The 18,722-nt window shown below is 38.9% G+C and overlaps 1 long non-coding RNA gene across 2 annotated transcripts in view; it reads left to right on the top strand.

Moving 5' to 3' along the window:
• The window catches only part of LOC141982253 (uncharacterized), a 196,342-nt gene that overhangs the window by 99,655 nt on the left and 77,965 nt on the right, over positions 1-18,722 (top strand). Inside the window, exon 3 of one of the 2 annotated variants that reach the window (XR_012637998.1) lies at positions 4,453-4,568. The exons of the other annotated variant lie outside the window; for it this stretch is intronic. This is a non-coding gene — a long non-coding RNA (uncharacterized LOC141982253). Of the gene's footprint in view, positions 1-4,452; positions 4,569-18,722 lie in introns of those variants that run through there. 2 annotated transcript variants of the gene reach the window in all.

Raw genomic sequence — 18,722 nt, 5'->3', positions numbered from 1 at the left:
CAGCCCTGGGACTGGGGAAAGTCGCCTCTTTCTCTGGCCATCGCAGTCCTGTACATCCTAAATTCCCCCCCCCCTTCTCACCCCACTGCCACCTCCCATCTACCTCCTATTTCCCCCAAGGCCACCACCTCACCTTACACATGCATCTTCTCCAGGATCCAGGCACTTAATTAGTGGAGCCATGCCTTTGCGGCTCTGCTAATTAGATGGATGGTCCTTCATTCTCTCATGTGGGGTTGCCGAGGAACACACCTTAGAGGGAACTATCTGTAGCCCACCTGAATGGAACTCGCGGACCACTGGTGGTCCACGGACCACAGTTTGAGAACCTCTGCCCTAAACAGCCCAATACTGCTACAAGGTGCCTGGTCTTGGAGTGACTAATAAGACAGTGTGATGTGCCTGGATTTCTTCAGCAGTGATGTTGTAATTGAGAGTCAACACCAGAGACAGAAGCTGCATTTCTATCTTTGCTGTTCTTTTCTCTCTCTTCTTGAGCGCGTTTTGTCTTCTAGGAACAGGATCAGACTTTAACAACAACAGCAATAAAGACAGCTGCAGCCCATCTCAGCTAACTTTTTCTCATTTCCCCATAAAAGGACCATTTATTACAGTCTTTAATACCATCTAAAAGACTGTTAAATGTTTTTTTTTTCCTTCTCAAGACTCTCTCTCCAGGGAGGGAAAGGGAACAAGGGATATTGTTAGAATGAAAGCCTTACATAAGACTTTTACATTTCAAATGCTTTCACTGTTTTGCCTTCCTCTTCTGTATCTTTAATAAAAAGTTGAAAAGGATTTTTAATGGTATTTGCCACAAAGCAGACTGAAGACTCTGTATACGAAACACTAAAACATGTTTAACACTATTTAATGTTGGACAGGGACAGGGTCACATTAACAGCTTTCACTCTTTGGCCCATTTATTCCATCAAAATTAATATAACACAGACACACCCAAACTCTTTTACTCTCCAGTTAGCTACAGTTAGCTGGGAAGCAGTTGCTATTTAGCTATGCCAGGAGCAAGAAAGCACATAGGCAACGCTGGAAGAGGCTGCTAAATTGGAAAACCCATAATGAAATAGCTCATTGGTTCTACTACGTTACCCACTTCTTTCCATTCCTTCACTGGTTCCTCTATTTCCATTGCATCAAGCACAAACTACTTGTCTTCACCTTTAAGGCCCGTAATGGCCTATCCCCACCCTACCTATCATTTACTATAGACAGATTACCCCGTGCTTCATCAACAACAACACTTTGGCCATTTCTCAGTTTTTTTGGCAAACATAGTCATGCTTTCCTTTAAATTACATCATAAAACTTACCTACAATTATGATGCCTACAAAACTCTTGAAAATGACAGCTGTTGAGCTGTGACCACCATGACTGTTGCTTATTACACTGTTTCCAATTGTCTTGCTATTCCCCTGTGCTCCCCCTGTCTGTTTGTCATAGCCATTTGTTATTGCCACCTTTGTAGGAGAGGGAGTAGCTGCTTAGTAATAGCTGCTCTCCCCCATATACCTATTATAAAGACAACAAGCACATGGGAATGAAGGAGGACTTTAGACTCCTTACTCTCTTGCGTATGTATGCTGCAAGAGTGTTGATTTGATCCATGTATCTTTCTCTATTGGTCTTTGTCATTCATTTGTAAATACAGTTTTAATCAGATGCTTTCTAGAAAAATTGTTCTAATAGATTTCCATCTAGAATGAATTTGGCGGGTAGAGGTGTAAGTGTATCCCTGGTGCCAGCAACACTCCTCCCTGTCTTCACCTTCCCTTTAGGGTTCTTGCTCAGGGGTGGGAGGGACAACTGTGATTCTCACTGGGAGCTCTATGACCAAGTTGCTGAATCAGAACCCAAAAAAGTGGGGTATGTCAACAGGAAAGAAGCCTGGCAAAGGAGTGAATTGAGTCAGCACGTCACTCCTTCCTGCTAACACAACCCTCATTTTTGGCACTGCCTTCTGCAGCTCACTGGTGGAGTGGAAATTGTGGTTGCTTTGTGCTGTTGTAATCATTGCTCTAGTGGACTTTCTGCTTTAGATATCCTCTGAAGGGGGTGTGGAACCGCTAGTGACTTAAGGGTATGTACTAATAAAGTCAGTCTGGTTCACCCAATGAATAAATGAAATTTGATCCTCTAATCTGAAATCCAAATACTTAGGAGAAGGTGCATTGCTCCTCAAAGGAAATAATGGTGAAAAATGGACACTTCTGGCATTGACCACCTCACCTCAAAGTTCCTACTGTTGTGCCTGCTAGTAGGTTAGATTTGGCCAATTAATGAAGATCTCTATACAATGGCTGGATTTACTAAATAATCATCCTGCATATTTCCCTAGTCAAGATTTGAACTGAGCTTCTGTTGTTGAATTGGCAGTAATGAGTCTTTTCTATATAGGTTCTTATACCAGGCTTATCACCGTAGTACCTGAGCATCTTCCAATAATGCATTGAGCAATGTATCCAACTTCTGTCATGTGTTTGCTCTGTCATCCTCACCGCAGGGCATGGAAAGTATGTTCAGTGGAGAGTTTAGTTTTGGATGGGGTCTGTGTGTGTGTGGGAGTGCACATACACACATTCAGCTATATGTTTATGTGAGAGAAGGCAAGGTCAAAGAAATGTGCCTTGCACTTGGAGAAGAAGATGGTGAGGTTTGTGCTGGTCCTTAGTTTCCTGGGAGAGTTCATTCCCTAGTCTTGGACTGACCCCCAAGAAAGCTCTGTACCCACATAAAAAGAAAAGGAGTACTTGTGGCACCTTAGAGACTAACAAATTTATTTGAGCATAAGCTTTCGTGAGGTACAGCTCACTTCATCGGATGCATGCAGTGGAAAATACAGTGGGGAGATTTATATACACAGAGAACATGAAACAATGGGTGTTACCATACACAGTGTAACAAGAGTGATCAGGTAAGGTGAGCTTTTACCAGCAGCAGAGGAAACAAACAAACAAACAAACAAACAACCTTTTGTAGTGATAATCAAGGTGGGCCATTTCCAGCAGTTGACAAGAACTTGTGAGGAACAGTGGGGGAGGGGGAATAAACATGGGGAAATAGTTTGACTTTGTGTAATGACACATCCACTCCCAGTCTTTATTCAAGCCTAATTTAATGGTGTCCAGTTTGCAAATTAATTCCAATTCAGCAGTCTCTCATTGGAGTCTGTTTTTGAAGTTTTTTTGTTGTAATATTGCCACTTTTAGGTCTGTAATGAAGTAACCAGAGAGATTGAAGTGTTTTCCGACTGGTTTTTGAATGTTATAATTCTTGACGTCTGATTTGTGTCCATTTATTCTTTTATGTAGAGACTGTCCAGTTTGGCCAATGTACATGGCAGAGGGGCATTGCTGGCACATGATGGCATATATCACATTGGTAGATGTGCTGGTGAACGAGCCTCTGATAGTGTGGCTGATGTGATTAGGCCTTATGATGGTGTCCTCTGAATAGATATGTGGAGAGTTGGCAACGGGCTTTGTTGCAAGGATAGGTTCCTGGGTTAGTGTTTTTGTTGCGTGGTGTGTGGTTGCTGGTGAGTATTTGCTTCAGGTTGGGGGGCTGTCTGTAAGGAAGGACTGGCCTGTCTCCCAAGATCTGTGAGAGTGATGGGTTATCCTTCAGGATAGGTCCACCTGCTAAAGTGAAGAAACAGACTGACAGAGCCAGAAGAATACCCAGAAGTTACCTACTACAGGGCAGGCCCAACACAGAAAATAACAACAGAACGCCACTAGCCGTCACCTTCAGCCCCCAACTAAAACCTCTCCAGTGCACCATCAAGGATCTACAACCTACCTGCACATCTATCAAAGTGATATATGCCATCATGTGCCAGCAATGCCCCTCTGTACCCACACAGATGAGCTTATTGTAGAAAGTTTCATTGTGTCAGAAGAGCCAAGTTGTTGATCCTGGACTTCACTGCAGAGCTTTAGATGGTCTTGTAGATAACCTGGGCCCAAGCCATTGAGCACCTGGGTGCTGAAGGCTTCAGTTTTCAGGTATTATATTGCATTACTGTAGTCCAACTGAGAGGTGACAAAGGGGTGAATAGCCATGGTCAGGTCACCATCAACAGAATGGGCTGGCGTCTCCTAGCCCAGTGGTTCTCAACCAGGGGTATGTGTTGCCCTGGGGGTATGCAAAGGTCTTCCAAGGGGTACAGCAACTCATCTAGATATTTGCCTAGTTTTACAACAGGCTACATAAAAAGCACTAGCAAAGTCAGTACAACTAAGATTTCATACATACAATGACTTTTTTTTCTGCTCTATACACTATACGCTGAGACGTAAGTACAATATTTATATTCCAGTTGATTTATTTTATAATTATACAATAAAAATGAGAACGTCAGCAATTTTTCAGCAATAGTGCGCTGTGACACTTACGTAGTCAAAATTACTCACATAATTGTATGTATCTAGGAGCTGGGGCTTTAAGAGAAACCACCAAGAATTGTGAGACTCATGATAAAATTGCGAGAGTTGGCAACACAACATCAGCAACAAATATGAAGTACACTGACACCATTAAAGGAGCCTCAAAGATCTGTCTTCACTGCTTCACTGTGATGCAATTGGTGAGCCTTTGAGTGGCCAGCCCTGTGAAAGAGATATGACAGTCTGTGTCCCTGTATTCACCACTTGCACGCTATTGTAATATTCTTTGTGCAAAGTATGCCTTGTGAGGTAGCATTTGAAAACTCATAATTTGCTGGTTAATAGTGTCTTGATAAAATGTGTGGCAACACTGTACGTAAAGTTGTAAGATTCCACTGTATGCTGTTCTTAACACATGTTCCAAACCACAGCCCTGCTCAAACAGAAGATGGTAAACAGGTCTGTCTCAAACAAAGGAACTTGTGCTCTGCTTAATTTGCATTAAAGCAGTAAACAGAGTCATCAAGCACAAAGGGAGTGCCAATAGGTGGGAAAACCAGCAGGAGACACCTTCCCCTCTAGACTTTTTGTCTCCTGAATCTTAGCTGGAAATATTTTCTATCGGGGGGAGGGAATTGACACTATACAAATGAAGGACAAACACCCCAAGCCACACACTCTTTCCCCTCTCTCACTTTCTGTCCATCTATTGACTGTACCAGAAGGAACATTGGAAAAAGCTGTTACATAGAAGAAGAGGTCCTGGCCTAGAAGTTTGGCCAACAAGACTATTGAGTGTATGTGGTGAGAGAAACTTAGTTCTGAATTTAGCATGGTTTGTTAAGTTAGGCATTAGTTGCCTTTTATCTTTATTTTTCTTGTAACCATTTCTGACTTTTATGCCTCATTACTTGTATTCGCTTAAAATCTCTCTTTTCGTAATTAATAAACTTGCTTCATTGTTTTATCTAAACCTGTGTGTTTGAATTGACGTGTTTGGGAAACTCCACTTGGGAGAACAGGATTTGGGCATATCATTTTCTATTAATAAAATGACAGACTTCATATGAGCGTGTATTGTCCAGGAGAGGGCTGGGCAGTACAAGATATTCATTTCTGGGAAAAGTCTGGGATTGGGACTGTGCTGGGGTCATCCAGCATTGTAATTCAGCCTAGTGAAAGCCTGAGCATGACTGGCAGTTTGCAAGTGCACACAGACATAGCTGGGAGTGACTTACATGCTAGACTCTGTTTGTGAGCAGTCCAGGAGTGGACGCAAAAACAGCAAAGCAGTGCAGAGGACACCCTAGGTGAGAGGGCAGGGGTGACACAGCTACTCACTAGTCTAGACTGTACCCTGGGTATGTCACAAGAGGGTGTACAAAGTAATAGGTAGGAAATGGTGGCTGATTTGAAGGATAAGAAGAAACAGGTCTATAACTGGTCTTTCACAAGTTTTCTCACTATATAAACAGAGGTTGAAGAGGCTGATGATCACACTACAGCATCTCTAAAGTAGTCTCAGACTTCTTTAGTGAAGTTTGAAGCAAACAGGCACTGAATTACATGAAAACTTATTGTCTTGACAAAGATCGTAAAAAATGGAAAATGAGACAATTAAAGACCCCTGACAAATTTTATAACAAGCATAGAAAATAACACAAAGCTAATCCATAGTATTTTCTTTTCAAGGTTCTTCTCAGATGTTGTAAATAGGGTTTATAGTACTAGTTATTTTTTTTGCTACTTTGCCATCAATCACCCTGAGGCATTACTAAACTGTTTCTTATCTGCTGACAGGTGAAACAAAACTTTAGTGCTAATATTGCTGAAATTTTATTGGTGAACATCAAGAGCTGTGTAGTAATCAACGTAATCGAAGAAGAGAAAAAGCAAACTTAAAAAAATATTATGCTAAGATTCTCAAATTGGTTGCCATTCACTTTCTTTGGTAGTAAAATATTTTTTTACCTGTATGGATGGGGGGGTTGCTGGAAGGGGAAAGTAACTTGAGCTTTTGAGTTGCCAGTAGCGTTTTATAGTGAATTGCACAGCTTCATTTTGGTTATGTTTGGGTATTAATTTCAAGTTATGTCCAGAGTGGCTAGAACATATGAATAGAGGTGTTCTTTTTTGGTGTGTGTGTGTGTGTGTGTGTGTGTGTATAATTCTAAATAAATAAATACTTTTTGCTTCTGTCTTTTGGGCTTCCCAGTGTGTTCCATTTCTGGGTGGAATCCTAACTCCATTGAAGACAATGTCAGAACTCCCACTGGTTTCAGTGGAGACAGGATTTCACTTTGTGTCTTATAGACTATAAACTCTTTGGGAGAGAGACAGCATGCTTTATCTTCCATAGAGTGAATTCTATTATTACTCTTGAAAAATTATTATTAAAAACTGAAATTTGATTATTATATTAATTTAAAAAAAATGAATGGCTGCAAAAAGTTTGTTTGAACTGCCCATGTGTTTTAACATTGCCAAGAAATAAAACTGAGCTCATGTACGCGCAGTACAGAAAACATCAACTTCTTTAAAATAGCTATCGACTCAACAAGAGCCCTAAATTTATGACTGGAAGTGGGGGACAAAGCACTATTTGTAGTTAGCTAGTGATGTAGAACTCTTTGTAACAGTGCTGCCCAATTTTCCATAATGCTATTGCATACAAGATGTTGCCTCTCACAATAGTCTGTCTCTGCAAGCATAAATTTTAAACATATTGAAATTTGATTTTGCTTCATATTTTTCTATGGATAAAGAAGCCTGAAAATCAATCATATATTTGAGATTTAGTTGCGTCAAATAGAGGTCACTTTATAAGAGCTGGCTTGGTATTAAAGATAATCTACAATGTCAAGGCAAATGTTTTAAGCAAGCAGTTTTTAAAATACTGATTTTAATAGGATACATGACCCTGATGCATTTTATTTAGTCTTGCACATCTTGCTAGCATTAGATTTTCCATACTAGACCTGTAGAAAATTTAGTGTCATTGGCTGCCTTCAGCAGTAGATGTACATATTAAGTTTCTTCATATAGCAATTTCTCATCATACAGTAGTTCCTTCCAAATCTAAAGTCTTCTTCTATAGTACCCAGAGAATAGTGCAGTCTGCTAATATGTTGAACAGAAAATTAAAATTCTTTTGCTGCCTCATTATGGAGACCCAGCCTGTAGAATGTTTTAGAAGTTTGTTCCTCATTGATTAATGAGGTGCATGTATGGCACGGTCTGGTCTCTGTTGTTTTTCTTTCATTTATTTTTCTTTAGGAATGTTGGTGCTCCTGAAAGTATGAACATTCACTAATTTCATTGACAATATTAAATTGGGAGATGGTGAAAAAAACAGCTTACACAGATAAATAGTGCAAAGGAACTTACAAAGTTTAATAACATGGGCAGGAAATAAAGTGAGAATCAACCTGGAAAAATATCTTCAATAGACCTACTTGGGAGAGGGAAATAATCCAAAACTCATTGCAAAGAAGACATCTAGGGTGAAATCCTAATCCCATTGAAGTCAATCGGAGCTTTGCCATTGACTTAAAAAAAACCCCAGAATTTCACTCCTGGAAAGTAATGCTCAAAGAGACCTGGTGACATGAGACAACAAACTAGACATAACATTTACAGTTTGACATGGTAGAAGGAAAACACCAATGCAATATGGAGCTACATATGCAGAAACATCAAGTTACAGAGTGATAGCCACTCGGTAAATGGCTCTAGTAACAGGGACCACACCTAAAATATTTTATTCAGTTCTGGGAGGCACATGACAACATCAGCTACTGCTTCAATGCTGTTGATCTTGAACAACGTTGTTTATCTATAGTATAAAAGGATACATTAAATACTTAAGGACCAATTCCATGATCACTTACATGGTCAACTCCTACAATGGAAATTGTACCCTGGAGTGAGGGCAGAATTCATCCCTTTGATCTTAAAAAAAAAAAGACTGTTGGGGCAGTTTTGTGTCATAATGAGTCACCTGATTGAGCAGCATAATTAATAAAACAGGCACTTACACATCAGTTTGAAGACTCTCTTTGATCTTGGAGCTCTACATGACAGGTGTGCAGAACAACTAAAGAGCATTGTTTATACAGATAAAGTAATTTTGCAAACTGAAAATAAAATGTGGTGCTTGGCACATGGGATATGTTGAAATAACTATTGGATTCATAAGTGGTTCAAACATAGAGTGTATTTGGTTAGGACCATGAATAGATTTAAGCATGTCTTGAGCTCTTCTTGAAAAATGTGGAAGTATATCAACTGTGTCTAGGCGGAATTGGATTAGATACTCAGAGCCTAACCTCTGGAATGATGAGGTCCCCCATCTGCAGAAAAGAAAATGAATACAGTCCCGGGAGATCCAGTGCTGTACTTGACCCCGCCATTTGCTATCGGATAAGTCTACTCCTCAACTGTCCAGTCTCGCTGTGATTAATTTTTTTTTAATGGCTCTATCCTCATATCCAAGTTTACCATTTTACATAGAGACGCTGCTGTTCCTCCTAGTAGGATCTAAATACAGCACCACTTCGGTTTTAAAAAAATATTTTCTAAAATAGTGACATTGGTGAGGATACACATGTTGATTAGTTCATTAGAACTATGGGTGTAGTGCAAATACCTCTGTGTGCCTCTTAGACCCTGTTTAAAAAAGGCCCCAAGACCTTTACTCACTCCTTCACCTTTACATCGTGGATTAACATTTGGTCTGCAGTTCACTTTCAATAGCTCATTAACATTTCATCGCCTTTTGAGTAACTCACTTTTACCAATCAACTTTACAGAGCCTCCCTTTTCTCACCATGTCACTGCATTCATCCTCCCGATTGTCACCTCCTTTTCCTAGTGTTGTCAACTCTCATGATTTTTATCACAAGTCTTGCGCTATTTGGTGATTTTTCTTAAGAGCCCAGTTCCTGGAGTAGTGTGATTATGAGCGAATTTCAGTTTTCATTTAAAAAAACAAAAAAACTAAGTTTCTAGTCCTCATGGATGCAGAGAGAAACTTGAAAACATGAATCATAAAGGCTCAAAAACCTGAAGGCAAATAAAAAGAACCCAAAATGTATTATGTTAAAAATCACATAATTTTTAAGACAACCTCATGATTTCTTGGGGGCCTGATACATGATTGTTGAATGCATGGGGCTGGCAACGTACCAGCATTTGTCCTTGTTTATTCCTACACCACCATTCCTAGTCACCATCAAGCCCCCTCTCCTTCATTTCAAAGTCTTGTACATTTACTTCGGTCACATATTTTCTGTTTCATTTTTGCCCTTCAGGGTCTATCTGAATGATATGAGACTAGAGTGCTCATCTTCTCCATAAACCTCATTGCTGTTGCAAGGGAGGGGAATCTCACCATTTTACTGCTGTAGCCTCCTGGCTGTTGGAGGAAGCAGACATCTCTGCAACATTTCCCCTCCCCCAGCCTTTGTTTTTTGGGTTTTTTGTTGTTTTCTTTTGTCTGCTTCACTGTTGCTCAGAGCTTTCCCAAGCACCACTAGCAGCACCATGATAGCGGTAGTATTCTTGAGAGTTTCACTGTTGCCCACAGGTTTGAAGTAAGAGAACTGAAACTCAGTCTCAATTTCAGTTTATACTACCCATGTCCCCCATGCACCATTCTGTGCAAAGTTACACGCAGCTGCAGAAACAGTGGGGCTTCATCAAAAGACTCGTCTAGAAACTCAGGAAGAAGGGACTGCCTCAATCTACATTTGTTAGGTTTTATTCACAACAATAAGGGTAGGATCTTACTATTTTTTTACACTGAAAGCTGAAATTCTGCAGTAATGGGTAACTTAGATCCTAGTTTCTCTAGGAAAGTCTTCCTAGTGAGCACTAGCAAGTGGATTTTACAAGCCCTGTGTGTAAACTTTATCCTTTCTTTTCGTTCGTTGGATGCAACAGCCTGTAGTACCATTTAGTTAAAGTGTCTTAACAGTTCAATGCAGCAGTCGTTCCTTGTGGATGTAAAAAGCTTCAGACTCGAGTATTTCTGGAAGGGAAAAAGTCACGCTATAATTTACCAGAAAAAATGCAGAAGGTTAGGATTTCTGATTATCTTCCCTTCCCCCTGGATACCATGGTCAGGAGCTGCATGTGGTGTGGTCAACATGAAATATAATTTGAAGTAAAATGATGGAAGCAGTGGATTGGAGACCTCAAAAGGGCCTGATCAGGAACTGGAAACTTTTACCCTGGGAGTCCTGACAAATTGGGTGCAAGCGCTTTGAGTTTCTTCCTTAATTCAGATCTTCCCATTGTACTGAGTTGGGGCCTGGTCTTACTCCCACCAAAGTCAGCAGAAAGACTCCCATTGAGTTCAGTGTGACATGCATTGAGCCCTGAGTGCAGTCCAGGGTTATTCAGCACAGAATAGCCTACTGGTGTAAGTCTGAGTCCGTTTTAATGCTAAGAGCCATCATCCCTTTTTTCCACTCCCCTGCCCACCAAGACCCACAAAAGCCACACAAAGAAAAGCATGTAAAAATACTTTTTATAAGAACAGAGCCCTTGCGGGCAAATAATATAACCCCCATCCTCCTAGTATAGTGTTAGAAAAATTATTCAGAATAAACTGATTTTATAGACAGTCTGATTGTAAAGCAAGATTAATATGAAAAGGTAAGAAGTCTGCAATAAAACCTACTAACTTAAATCGTCCACATTTGTGTACAAGTATTCATATTTAGCAACAGTCCCAAGGCTGAGATTAAAGCTGTTTGGTAGGTTACTTCAAGGCCCTTTTATTGCTAAATCTTATTATGTCTCTAAAATGTAGAAATTAATCACCTGTCATCAAAGCTGCAGTGGATTATTGACTTCTAAATGTCTCTACAAATTGATTCATGACAGAATGAAACAGGAGACTGAGCTAGCACTGAATTTTTTTTTTGCATGTGATAAAACAGGGTCTAATTAAAAATGTTTCAACAAATGCTGGCCATTATTACAAAATATTTTGCAATCAAAATACAGTACGGCTGGAATAGTCTTGTTCAGATACATAGCTGTGCAGCACAGATCTCTAAGGTAATGTTAGTTTGAGAATCTGAGTGGCTAGACTGGTAATTTACTGAATTCTGACATTAGATAGCTGATAACGGGCTCTTCTGCACTAACTGTAAATTGGATGATGGTGAAAACCTACTGCTATTTGCACCTATTCCCAGGTTTATCGACTCAAGAACTGTTTGGGCCATGACATTTGCACCCTAGAATTTAAATATTTCAGTGCATATTCAGTATCCATTGTTGTTCTTTAAAATTTATGAAAAGGGTGTATCTCTGTTTTTTGAAGAAAGAGATGTAATGTGATTTTTCGCTGAAATTGGAGCTCTTATTTCTTAGTTACTGTATGCTGATGAAGTAGTTGGAGGAAATGGCAGAGACAGAAGTTGATAGTGTTTTCTTTCTCCAAAATGTAAAGCATTTAATATATTTTCTACATAAATCAATATAGATAACTGGGGGATTCTTCATAAATAGTTAGAGCTGAACTCCTAAATTATCAGTAGATTATGTTTGACATGTGTCATTGGAAAGGTAATTTTCTCGAGATTTGCAATAAGTTCTGGGATTTGACCTATGACTTTGGCATCGCAAGATATTAATTATCTGTGTTCAGGTAATACTGAGGAAAGTAACATGCTTTTTTTTTTTTTTACATTGTTAAAAGTCCTTTTCATTTTATAAAAGACTAGATAAAATGTCACTTACATTGAGTTCATTGAAAAGATAACTCCACTAGTGACATTTTCTTCAGCAACAGTAGCAACCAGAAGATTATTTGATTGTATTTTCTTGTGGAATTGTAATCACTATGATTTTAACCATTATGACAATTTCAATTGCTTCAAAATAATGCAAGGATATCACCAATGAAAACTTAGAGCAAATCAGTCAAATGTTGAATTCTGAATCCAAATAGATCTTGCATTATGGACAGACAGTGCTGCTCAGTGACTTTTGAGACTGTGTAGCAATGTACTCTGACTCATTTAAGTGAGTATTTGGATTCTTAGGTGTTTTTTTATATTTTATGATTCACTAAGATGGCAACTCCTAGATAGTATTGCTAGATTTTAGAGGGGGAGGAAGTCTTGGCCCTGCTGAAGTCAATTCACCATGCCATTTATTTCACTATGACTGGGATGTCACCCTGCATCTTTGGCAGTTAATTTTTACAATTACTGCTTCGAAATACCTAGCATTGACATAATGTTCGTGAGACAAAAGAAAAAACTGTCAACATTTTAATGGTGACCACTCTACATAGCTACCAGCCAACCTGTCTGAAGCAGAACTCAAGGATTTGCTTTCCAAAAGCACAGTCCTCTACCACCTAAAAAAACCATGTTCTAATGTTGCTTGAAAAACCTTGTAATAAAGATTCCAATTTCTCGTGTACTTCGGGGACAAAAATCTTCTGAAGCTAAAGAGGGAGATTCTTTGTTCTTTTTGGTATTCTGCTCCACCTGTTCTCACAGATATATTAGAAATATACCTAAAATGTGATTAATTATCAAAGGAGAGATAACTTTTTCTTTTACCTGTACTTTTACCTGAAATGTTGCTGAAGAAATCTGTCAGTGTAAAAACTAAAGGCAAAAATTAGGAAGTTAACAAATGGCGTATAATTACAGCTTTAAAATTGAGGAAACTTGAATGACGTGCAAGCTCCAGTTATTTAAAAATAATTAAATAAAAAATCACTAAGCCTTTCTTTTGTTTCTGTCTAACAAAAGGCTCCATCCTTAAAAGAAGTTAGCTTTGTTAAATGACTGAGCAGTGGCTCATAAAATTCACACTCACCAAAGTACTACCTAGAACTGTTGTTAGGTTGGATTCTGTACTAAGTAAGAATCTACATTAGTAACTTAGTGTAAGCTCATCCCCTATGAGTGCTGTCTGCCAGGCATGTGAAACAATTTCCCTTTATGTTTTCCTTTTGGATCATTCCCTCATGGAATATTGGCTTTAATTACTGACACTCTACAAAATGACTAGGTTGTTCGATTTTTTTTTAAAAAAATGTATGATTTGTATGGATCTTGAAGAGATTCACAGAGACACAGGACAGTCTATATGGAGTCCCTATGCTTCTGCACTCATTCCCAATTCCTGTAGGTTTCTCTGTAGGAGCTATGCTGCCAAGAAGACTGTTGTTGGCTCTGGTTACCCTTTCACCCCAAACTAAACAGAATGGAGAGGATACGTTGACTTAGCATGCAATCTTCACAGGTTTGGAAGGACGAAAATGCAGACAGTCTCCTCAGACCTGCTTTCTCCAATGCAACTCTGATGAAACACCTGGACATGGTCTTTATGGGGTTTGGGGAAAGGAAGCAATGTGGGCAAGGAGAAGAGTAGAGTAGAGGTGGCACTCCCCATGCCATGTCTGCTTTTCATCACATGGGGTGTGTGTATGGGTGTGGGAGCAAACAGGTCCCTCTGAAACTCAGTTGTATATCTTGGAATGCAGTTATGATGGAAAATACATTGTGCTAGGAGTGATATTAAGGCGAGTGTTGAAAGTCATATGTGAAAAAGAGAACAGTAAAAACTGCCTTTTCTGTATTTCTGTAACACAGTGATTACTATTTGTACACGTGGTGGGAGACAGAACTGACTAAATTAGCTGAAAAGATCATTTTAGACTAATTGGTGCTAATTGAACAAACCTGATGTAAATATTGTTTAAATGTAGACTGGTGATAACCCGACTGTCTTAAATGAATTGGCTGCCATTTAGTATCTGGATTCCTGCGGTATATAACCAAGGGCCAGATTTTCAGCTCTGGCTGAAGAGTGCATAGTGTAAATTGGTGGTGGGGTCTGCTCTTGATGCCAGTGAGCTGAAAAAAACAGCCAGGGATCACAGCAGAATTGGGAGCATCCAAAACTTTCCTCCAGTCCTATGCTGGCATCAGGAAGAGGGTTTGGCATGGGAACCTCTGTATCTCAAAATAATCCAATTTGCACTGGCACATATCCATCTTGATCCAGATATTCCAGGTCTAAAACCAGAATCTGCTGGCAGTGCAGACAAAGATGTAGTTCATGAGTGGCTCCACTGAATGTGATGGAATTATACTGGTGTAAAACATGTATAAGTGAGGTCATAATTAGGTCCATTGAATTAACTAGCGACTACTCTAATACTTTCATGACACCTGGCATTTAGGTACAAAGTTTTTCCTGAATAAGGAGCACATATTTGAGCTCCTTGAGCCAAATTCTGCCCTGCTACACCAGTGATTATCTATTGTTACTCCATCGATTTGCAAATGAATTTCTTATCAAGACAGTGGCATTTTCCAAATGAATAACAGAATCACTGAGAGAAGAATTTGGATCTCTCTATTTAAAATCACTTTACATCCTCTCATATTTTCTCCTCTCTCTCCCTTATCCATTCAAGTTTACTCTTGCTACATGCATACAGTAGGCACATTTGGCCATCCCCTGACCCATATGCGGAGCTGCATTTTTTGATGGTGGCATATGGATACCTAACAGGTTGAACAGACACTTGTACAAATGAGAATCTGCCTTTGGGTCTCTTTCGTATTGTAGCTTCTGTGAATTTGGCTGTGGTATTTCATGTCCTAAATTATTTTACTCATCTTTGATCGAGAGCATTTTCTATCTTCATGAGCGGTTTTAGAACAGCAGCAACCTGAAAACAAAACCCTGTACAAAAAAACTCTCACGCCTCAAAACCCCCATTGTACCCTTCTCCCTCTCTCATCACAGTGATGTCTTTCATGCTGCCCTTTAGGCATGAAATTACCTTCCTCTTCTCATGTGCCAAACTATCTCTCTCACTCAGCTCCCTCCCTAAAACATTTTTGAAAAGCTTTTCATCCTTTATCTCTGCAAACTGTTCTGCTTCAAGTTTAAATCATTATCCAGATGAAATATATTTTCTGTGTCTATATTAGATTGTGAGATCCCTGGTGCAGGGACAGTGGGTAAGTTCTCTGAGCTCCCTCCGGCAGCCATAGACCCAACTTAAAGGGCCAAATAAGTTGGGTTTGTATTGCTGGACTGACACAAACAAACAGGTGAATCTGGCCAAATCCTCAGATATATTGCTACAGCATGAAGCACACTTTTGGCACTTCATAGATGACTAAGTAATGGGTGCCTTGGAAATACCTAAGACAAGTTTAATGCAAGAATTAAAATATGGAGAAAGCAGGAAGGTGAACTGTTGCTGAAACTCTTAAATCTCAGACTGACCTTCTTTTGCCCACAGGAGTTGCCATCTGTAACTTCTGGGCTGTTCCACGGTTAGCTTTAATTTATATGACTAGTGACATGAAAGATGTAAAATCTGTAAAAATACAGTGTTTGGCTGCTTAAATTAAGTTTATGAGTTTTTCTTAAGCTTGCCAAACAACTTAAATATTTCATGGCTTTCACAGGCTACAGTTCTAATATTTATAACTCTTGTGTGCAGATTTCAAAAATTATAATTACAGCTCCCAGGATCCCAGATATAGCAGATGTTCAATATTTTGTACGATGCTGGCAGAAATGCCTTTCATGCTTTTTTTTTATTTCAGTACCCCATGTATTGTATCTGTTTCTACAAGCTGTTGATAAGAGACTTTATTGTTGTTTTACTGTAAAAGACTCTGTTGGGCAGATTTAGGATTTTGTGTAAAGGGAGGACAAATGGGGACTCAACCCTACTGCATAACAAATAGTATCATGGAGTAGATATTTAAAAAAGATACCTTTATTAAATAGGATATGAAAAGTCCATCATTTAATCTGATCCAAACACTGCTCCACATGGGATCACTGCACCCACAGTGACCCTTTCATTTTAGGGCTTCCTTGTTCCTCTGCCATGGTGGATCATTTAATATCCCTTTTACTCTTATTGTTTGCCTGTATCATGCCTTTGCTCCATCTATGAGCTTTATCTGAGTGAGATGCCAATACCGATTTTTAAAAATCAGATTGCTGCTATAGAGAGAAAATCATGGAGTTGACTCTTTCTACCATGCAGTGGTTTTCTAATGGTCCACTTGTATTGAGGAGAGGAGAAATGGGCAGAAATGGGCAGTAACTAGGCTTGTCCTGATTTTTGCCATGTCTGTCTTGTATTAAATCCCTTACACTGGGCTGCTTACTTAGGGCCAGATTCTGCCCTCGTTTAGGATTGTGAAAATCAGGGTAACATCACTGTCTTCAGTGTGGTTATCCTGGATTTACGCTGGTGTGACTGTGATCAGAATCTGGCACCTACAAACTGATTTTAATTCAATCCACAGAGACTCAAAAAACAGGTTTCAAATTAGTCGATTAATACAATAGCCTCTGATGTTGCTGAAAATGCAAACAAATGAAAGCATTAGAGTCATTACATCAAGTAATTTTAATTATGCAATCATTCGTTTAGGTTTCAATTAGAAATATATGGAAGACATTAGAATTCATACTGTTTTAGGGATATTACCTTATAAAAATTCAAATTGGATACCTACTATTTGATTTCTAGTATGACCTTAAAAGGTATCCATGGGAATATAAACATTAGATTGAAACATAATGAAACTTGAAACGACAACTTTTAATGATACAGTATATGGATGTCTTCTATTATTCATGTCCATAGGACAGCTGCAGGAAAACAAATACACTGTGCTTTTCAAGACTTTCTCTAGTTGGAAGTATTTTTTGTGCAAAATTTAAATAGGAAAGAAATATAGCCATTTTCTATTTGAAAATAGGGGAGCTAGAAAAATAGCATTTGTACTGTAGCTAGAATCTGAACATAAGATGGATTCAACATGTTAAACCCTGGAAGCTTAACAAGATCATCTTGAGGAGAGAATGAAGAATATACAAAATGATGCTTTCAAACTGGCAATTTCCACTCTGATAAAACTACCATGAAGGACAATCAACAATAGAGGATTTCACACCAAGAAAATAAATATAGAGGGTAGTGGGTTTTTTTTTGTTTATTTTTAAAATGAGAAATGTTGCTATTAAGTTAGTATTGATAGTATTAAAATTATATAATCTAGGAGATGCTTGTTGGCACTGGTTTGTATACAATGTGATGTGGTTGTGTTCAGAACACTAGATGAAGCAGCTGTGGAAGTGAGTTTTTAATTGCACTTTCTAACTTGTCTTGCACTGGGTTATCATGTGAAGTGAAAAAAAGTTTAAATCTTAACAGTTTACTTGGCAATGTCAACATTGTATTATGGAATAGCACCAGGCATCTAATTTGCTCAAGTTGCGTAAATACTAATCTTGCAGTTTTTGCATTCAGTGCAGTGTTTCTAGAAAGGAAACAAAAGTACAACTCCTTTTCTGAGCTGTGAGCCTTGGGTCCTCTTCCTCAGGCTGGCTTAGGAAAGGATTTTTAAAATGGGGTCTTTTCAGAAGATAGGTTAGTGAGTCAGATTATCCCCCGTTGATGCAGGATGCAGAGGATTTACTCCAAAGCCTGTAAAATTTATAGTATAGCTGTGAATGGTGGATCGAAAATGCTAATGACTGAAGCATTGTGGGCTGTGGGATGAGGAGAGATCATTGTATTGTGGCTTTGCAACTTTCTGCGACTTGCTTCAATTCTAAAGATTTTATGTTACCTTGTTTGGCTTGTGCATCTGGTCAAACTTTATGAAGTAGGCTTGTTGCAGAGACAAGTTTCATATTTTTCTGTAGAGAATACATGCCTGTCAGAGTCCATCATTTTCTCATAAACTAAATGATTATTCAATGGTATTATTAACACCCTATACATGAGGTCCCATTACTTTCCCTGTTTTGGACACACCTTTAAACTTTGCAGCTATTGTAATCCGAGAATATATCAACTCCAAGGTGTAATTTTCAGTTGGTCATCACTTCAGTCTTTTAGTTTTATGGCTGAAATTTAGTAGGTTTATTCTTAGGTCAGGAGCAAATTTGTTTGCCATGGCTAAGCCAAAGTAGTTCAGCAATCTTCATGAACAAAGAGAGTTGCCAAGATACTTTCCCCCGATAAAATTTCAATGCCCCATCCTGTCAGTGGTTAAAGAAACTTGAATTTTGACAGGGATACAGTCCCAAGATCACAGATCTAACTTCTGATGGCCTGCTGATGAGTATAAGGATTTTTGATAATATACTTTGTGCTTGCATACCGAATTTTGCAGTGGGGTCTCTTACCATCTGCTAATGTTCTATTGGTACTTCAAATGTATGTGTCGCTTAGGTCATGATATGTCTTTCTCTGATTCGTGAAAATGTACAGGGTAGGCAGC

The sequence above is a fragment of the Natator depressus genome, chromosome 1 (genome assembly GCF_965152275.1).
Source record: "Natator depressus isolate rNatDep1 chromosome 1, rNatDep2.hap1, whole genome shotgun sequence".
Taxonomy (NCBI): domain Eukaryota; kingdom Metazoa; phylum Chordata; order Testudines; family Cheloniidae; genus Natator; species Natator depressus.
Note: the sequence above shows the minus strand (reverse complement) of the source record. Positions and strands in the feature narration are given on the sequence as shown.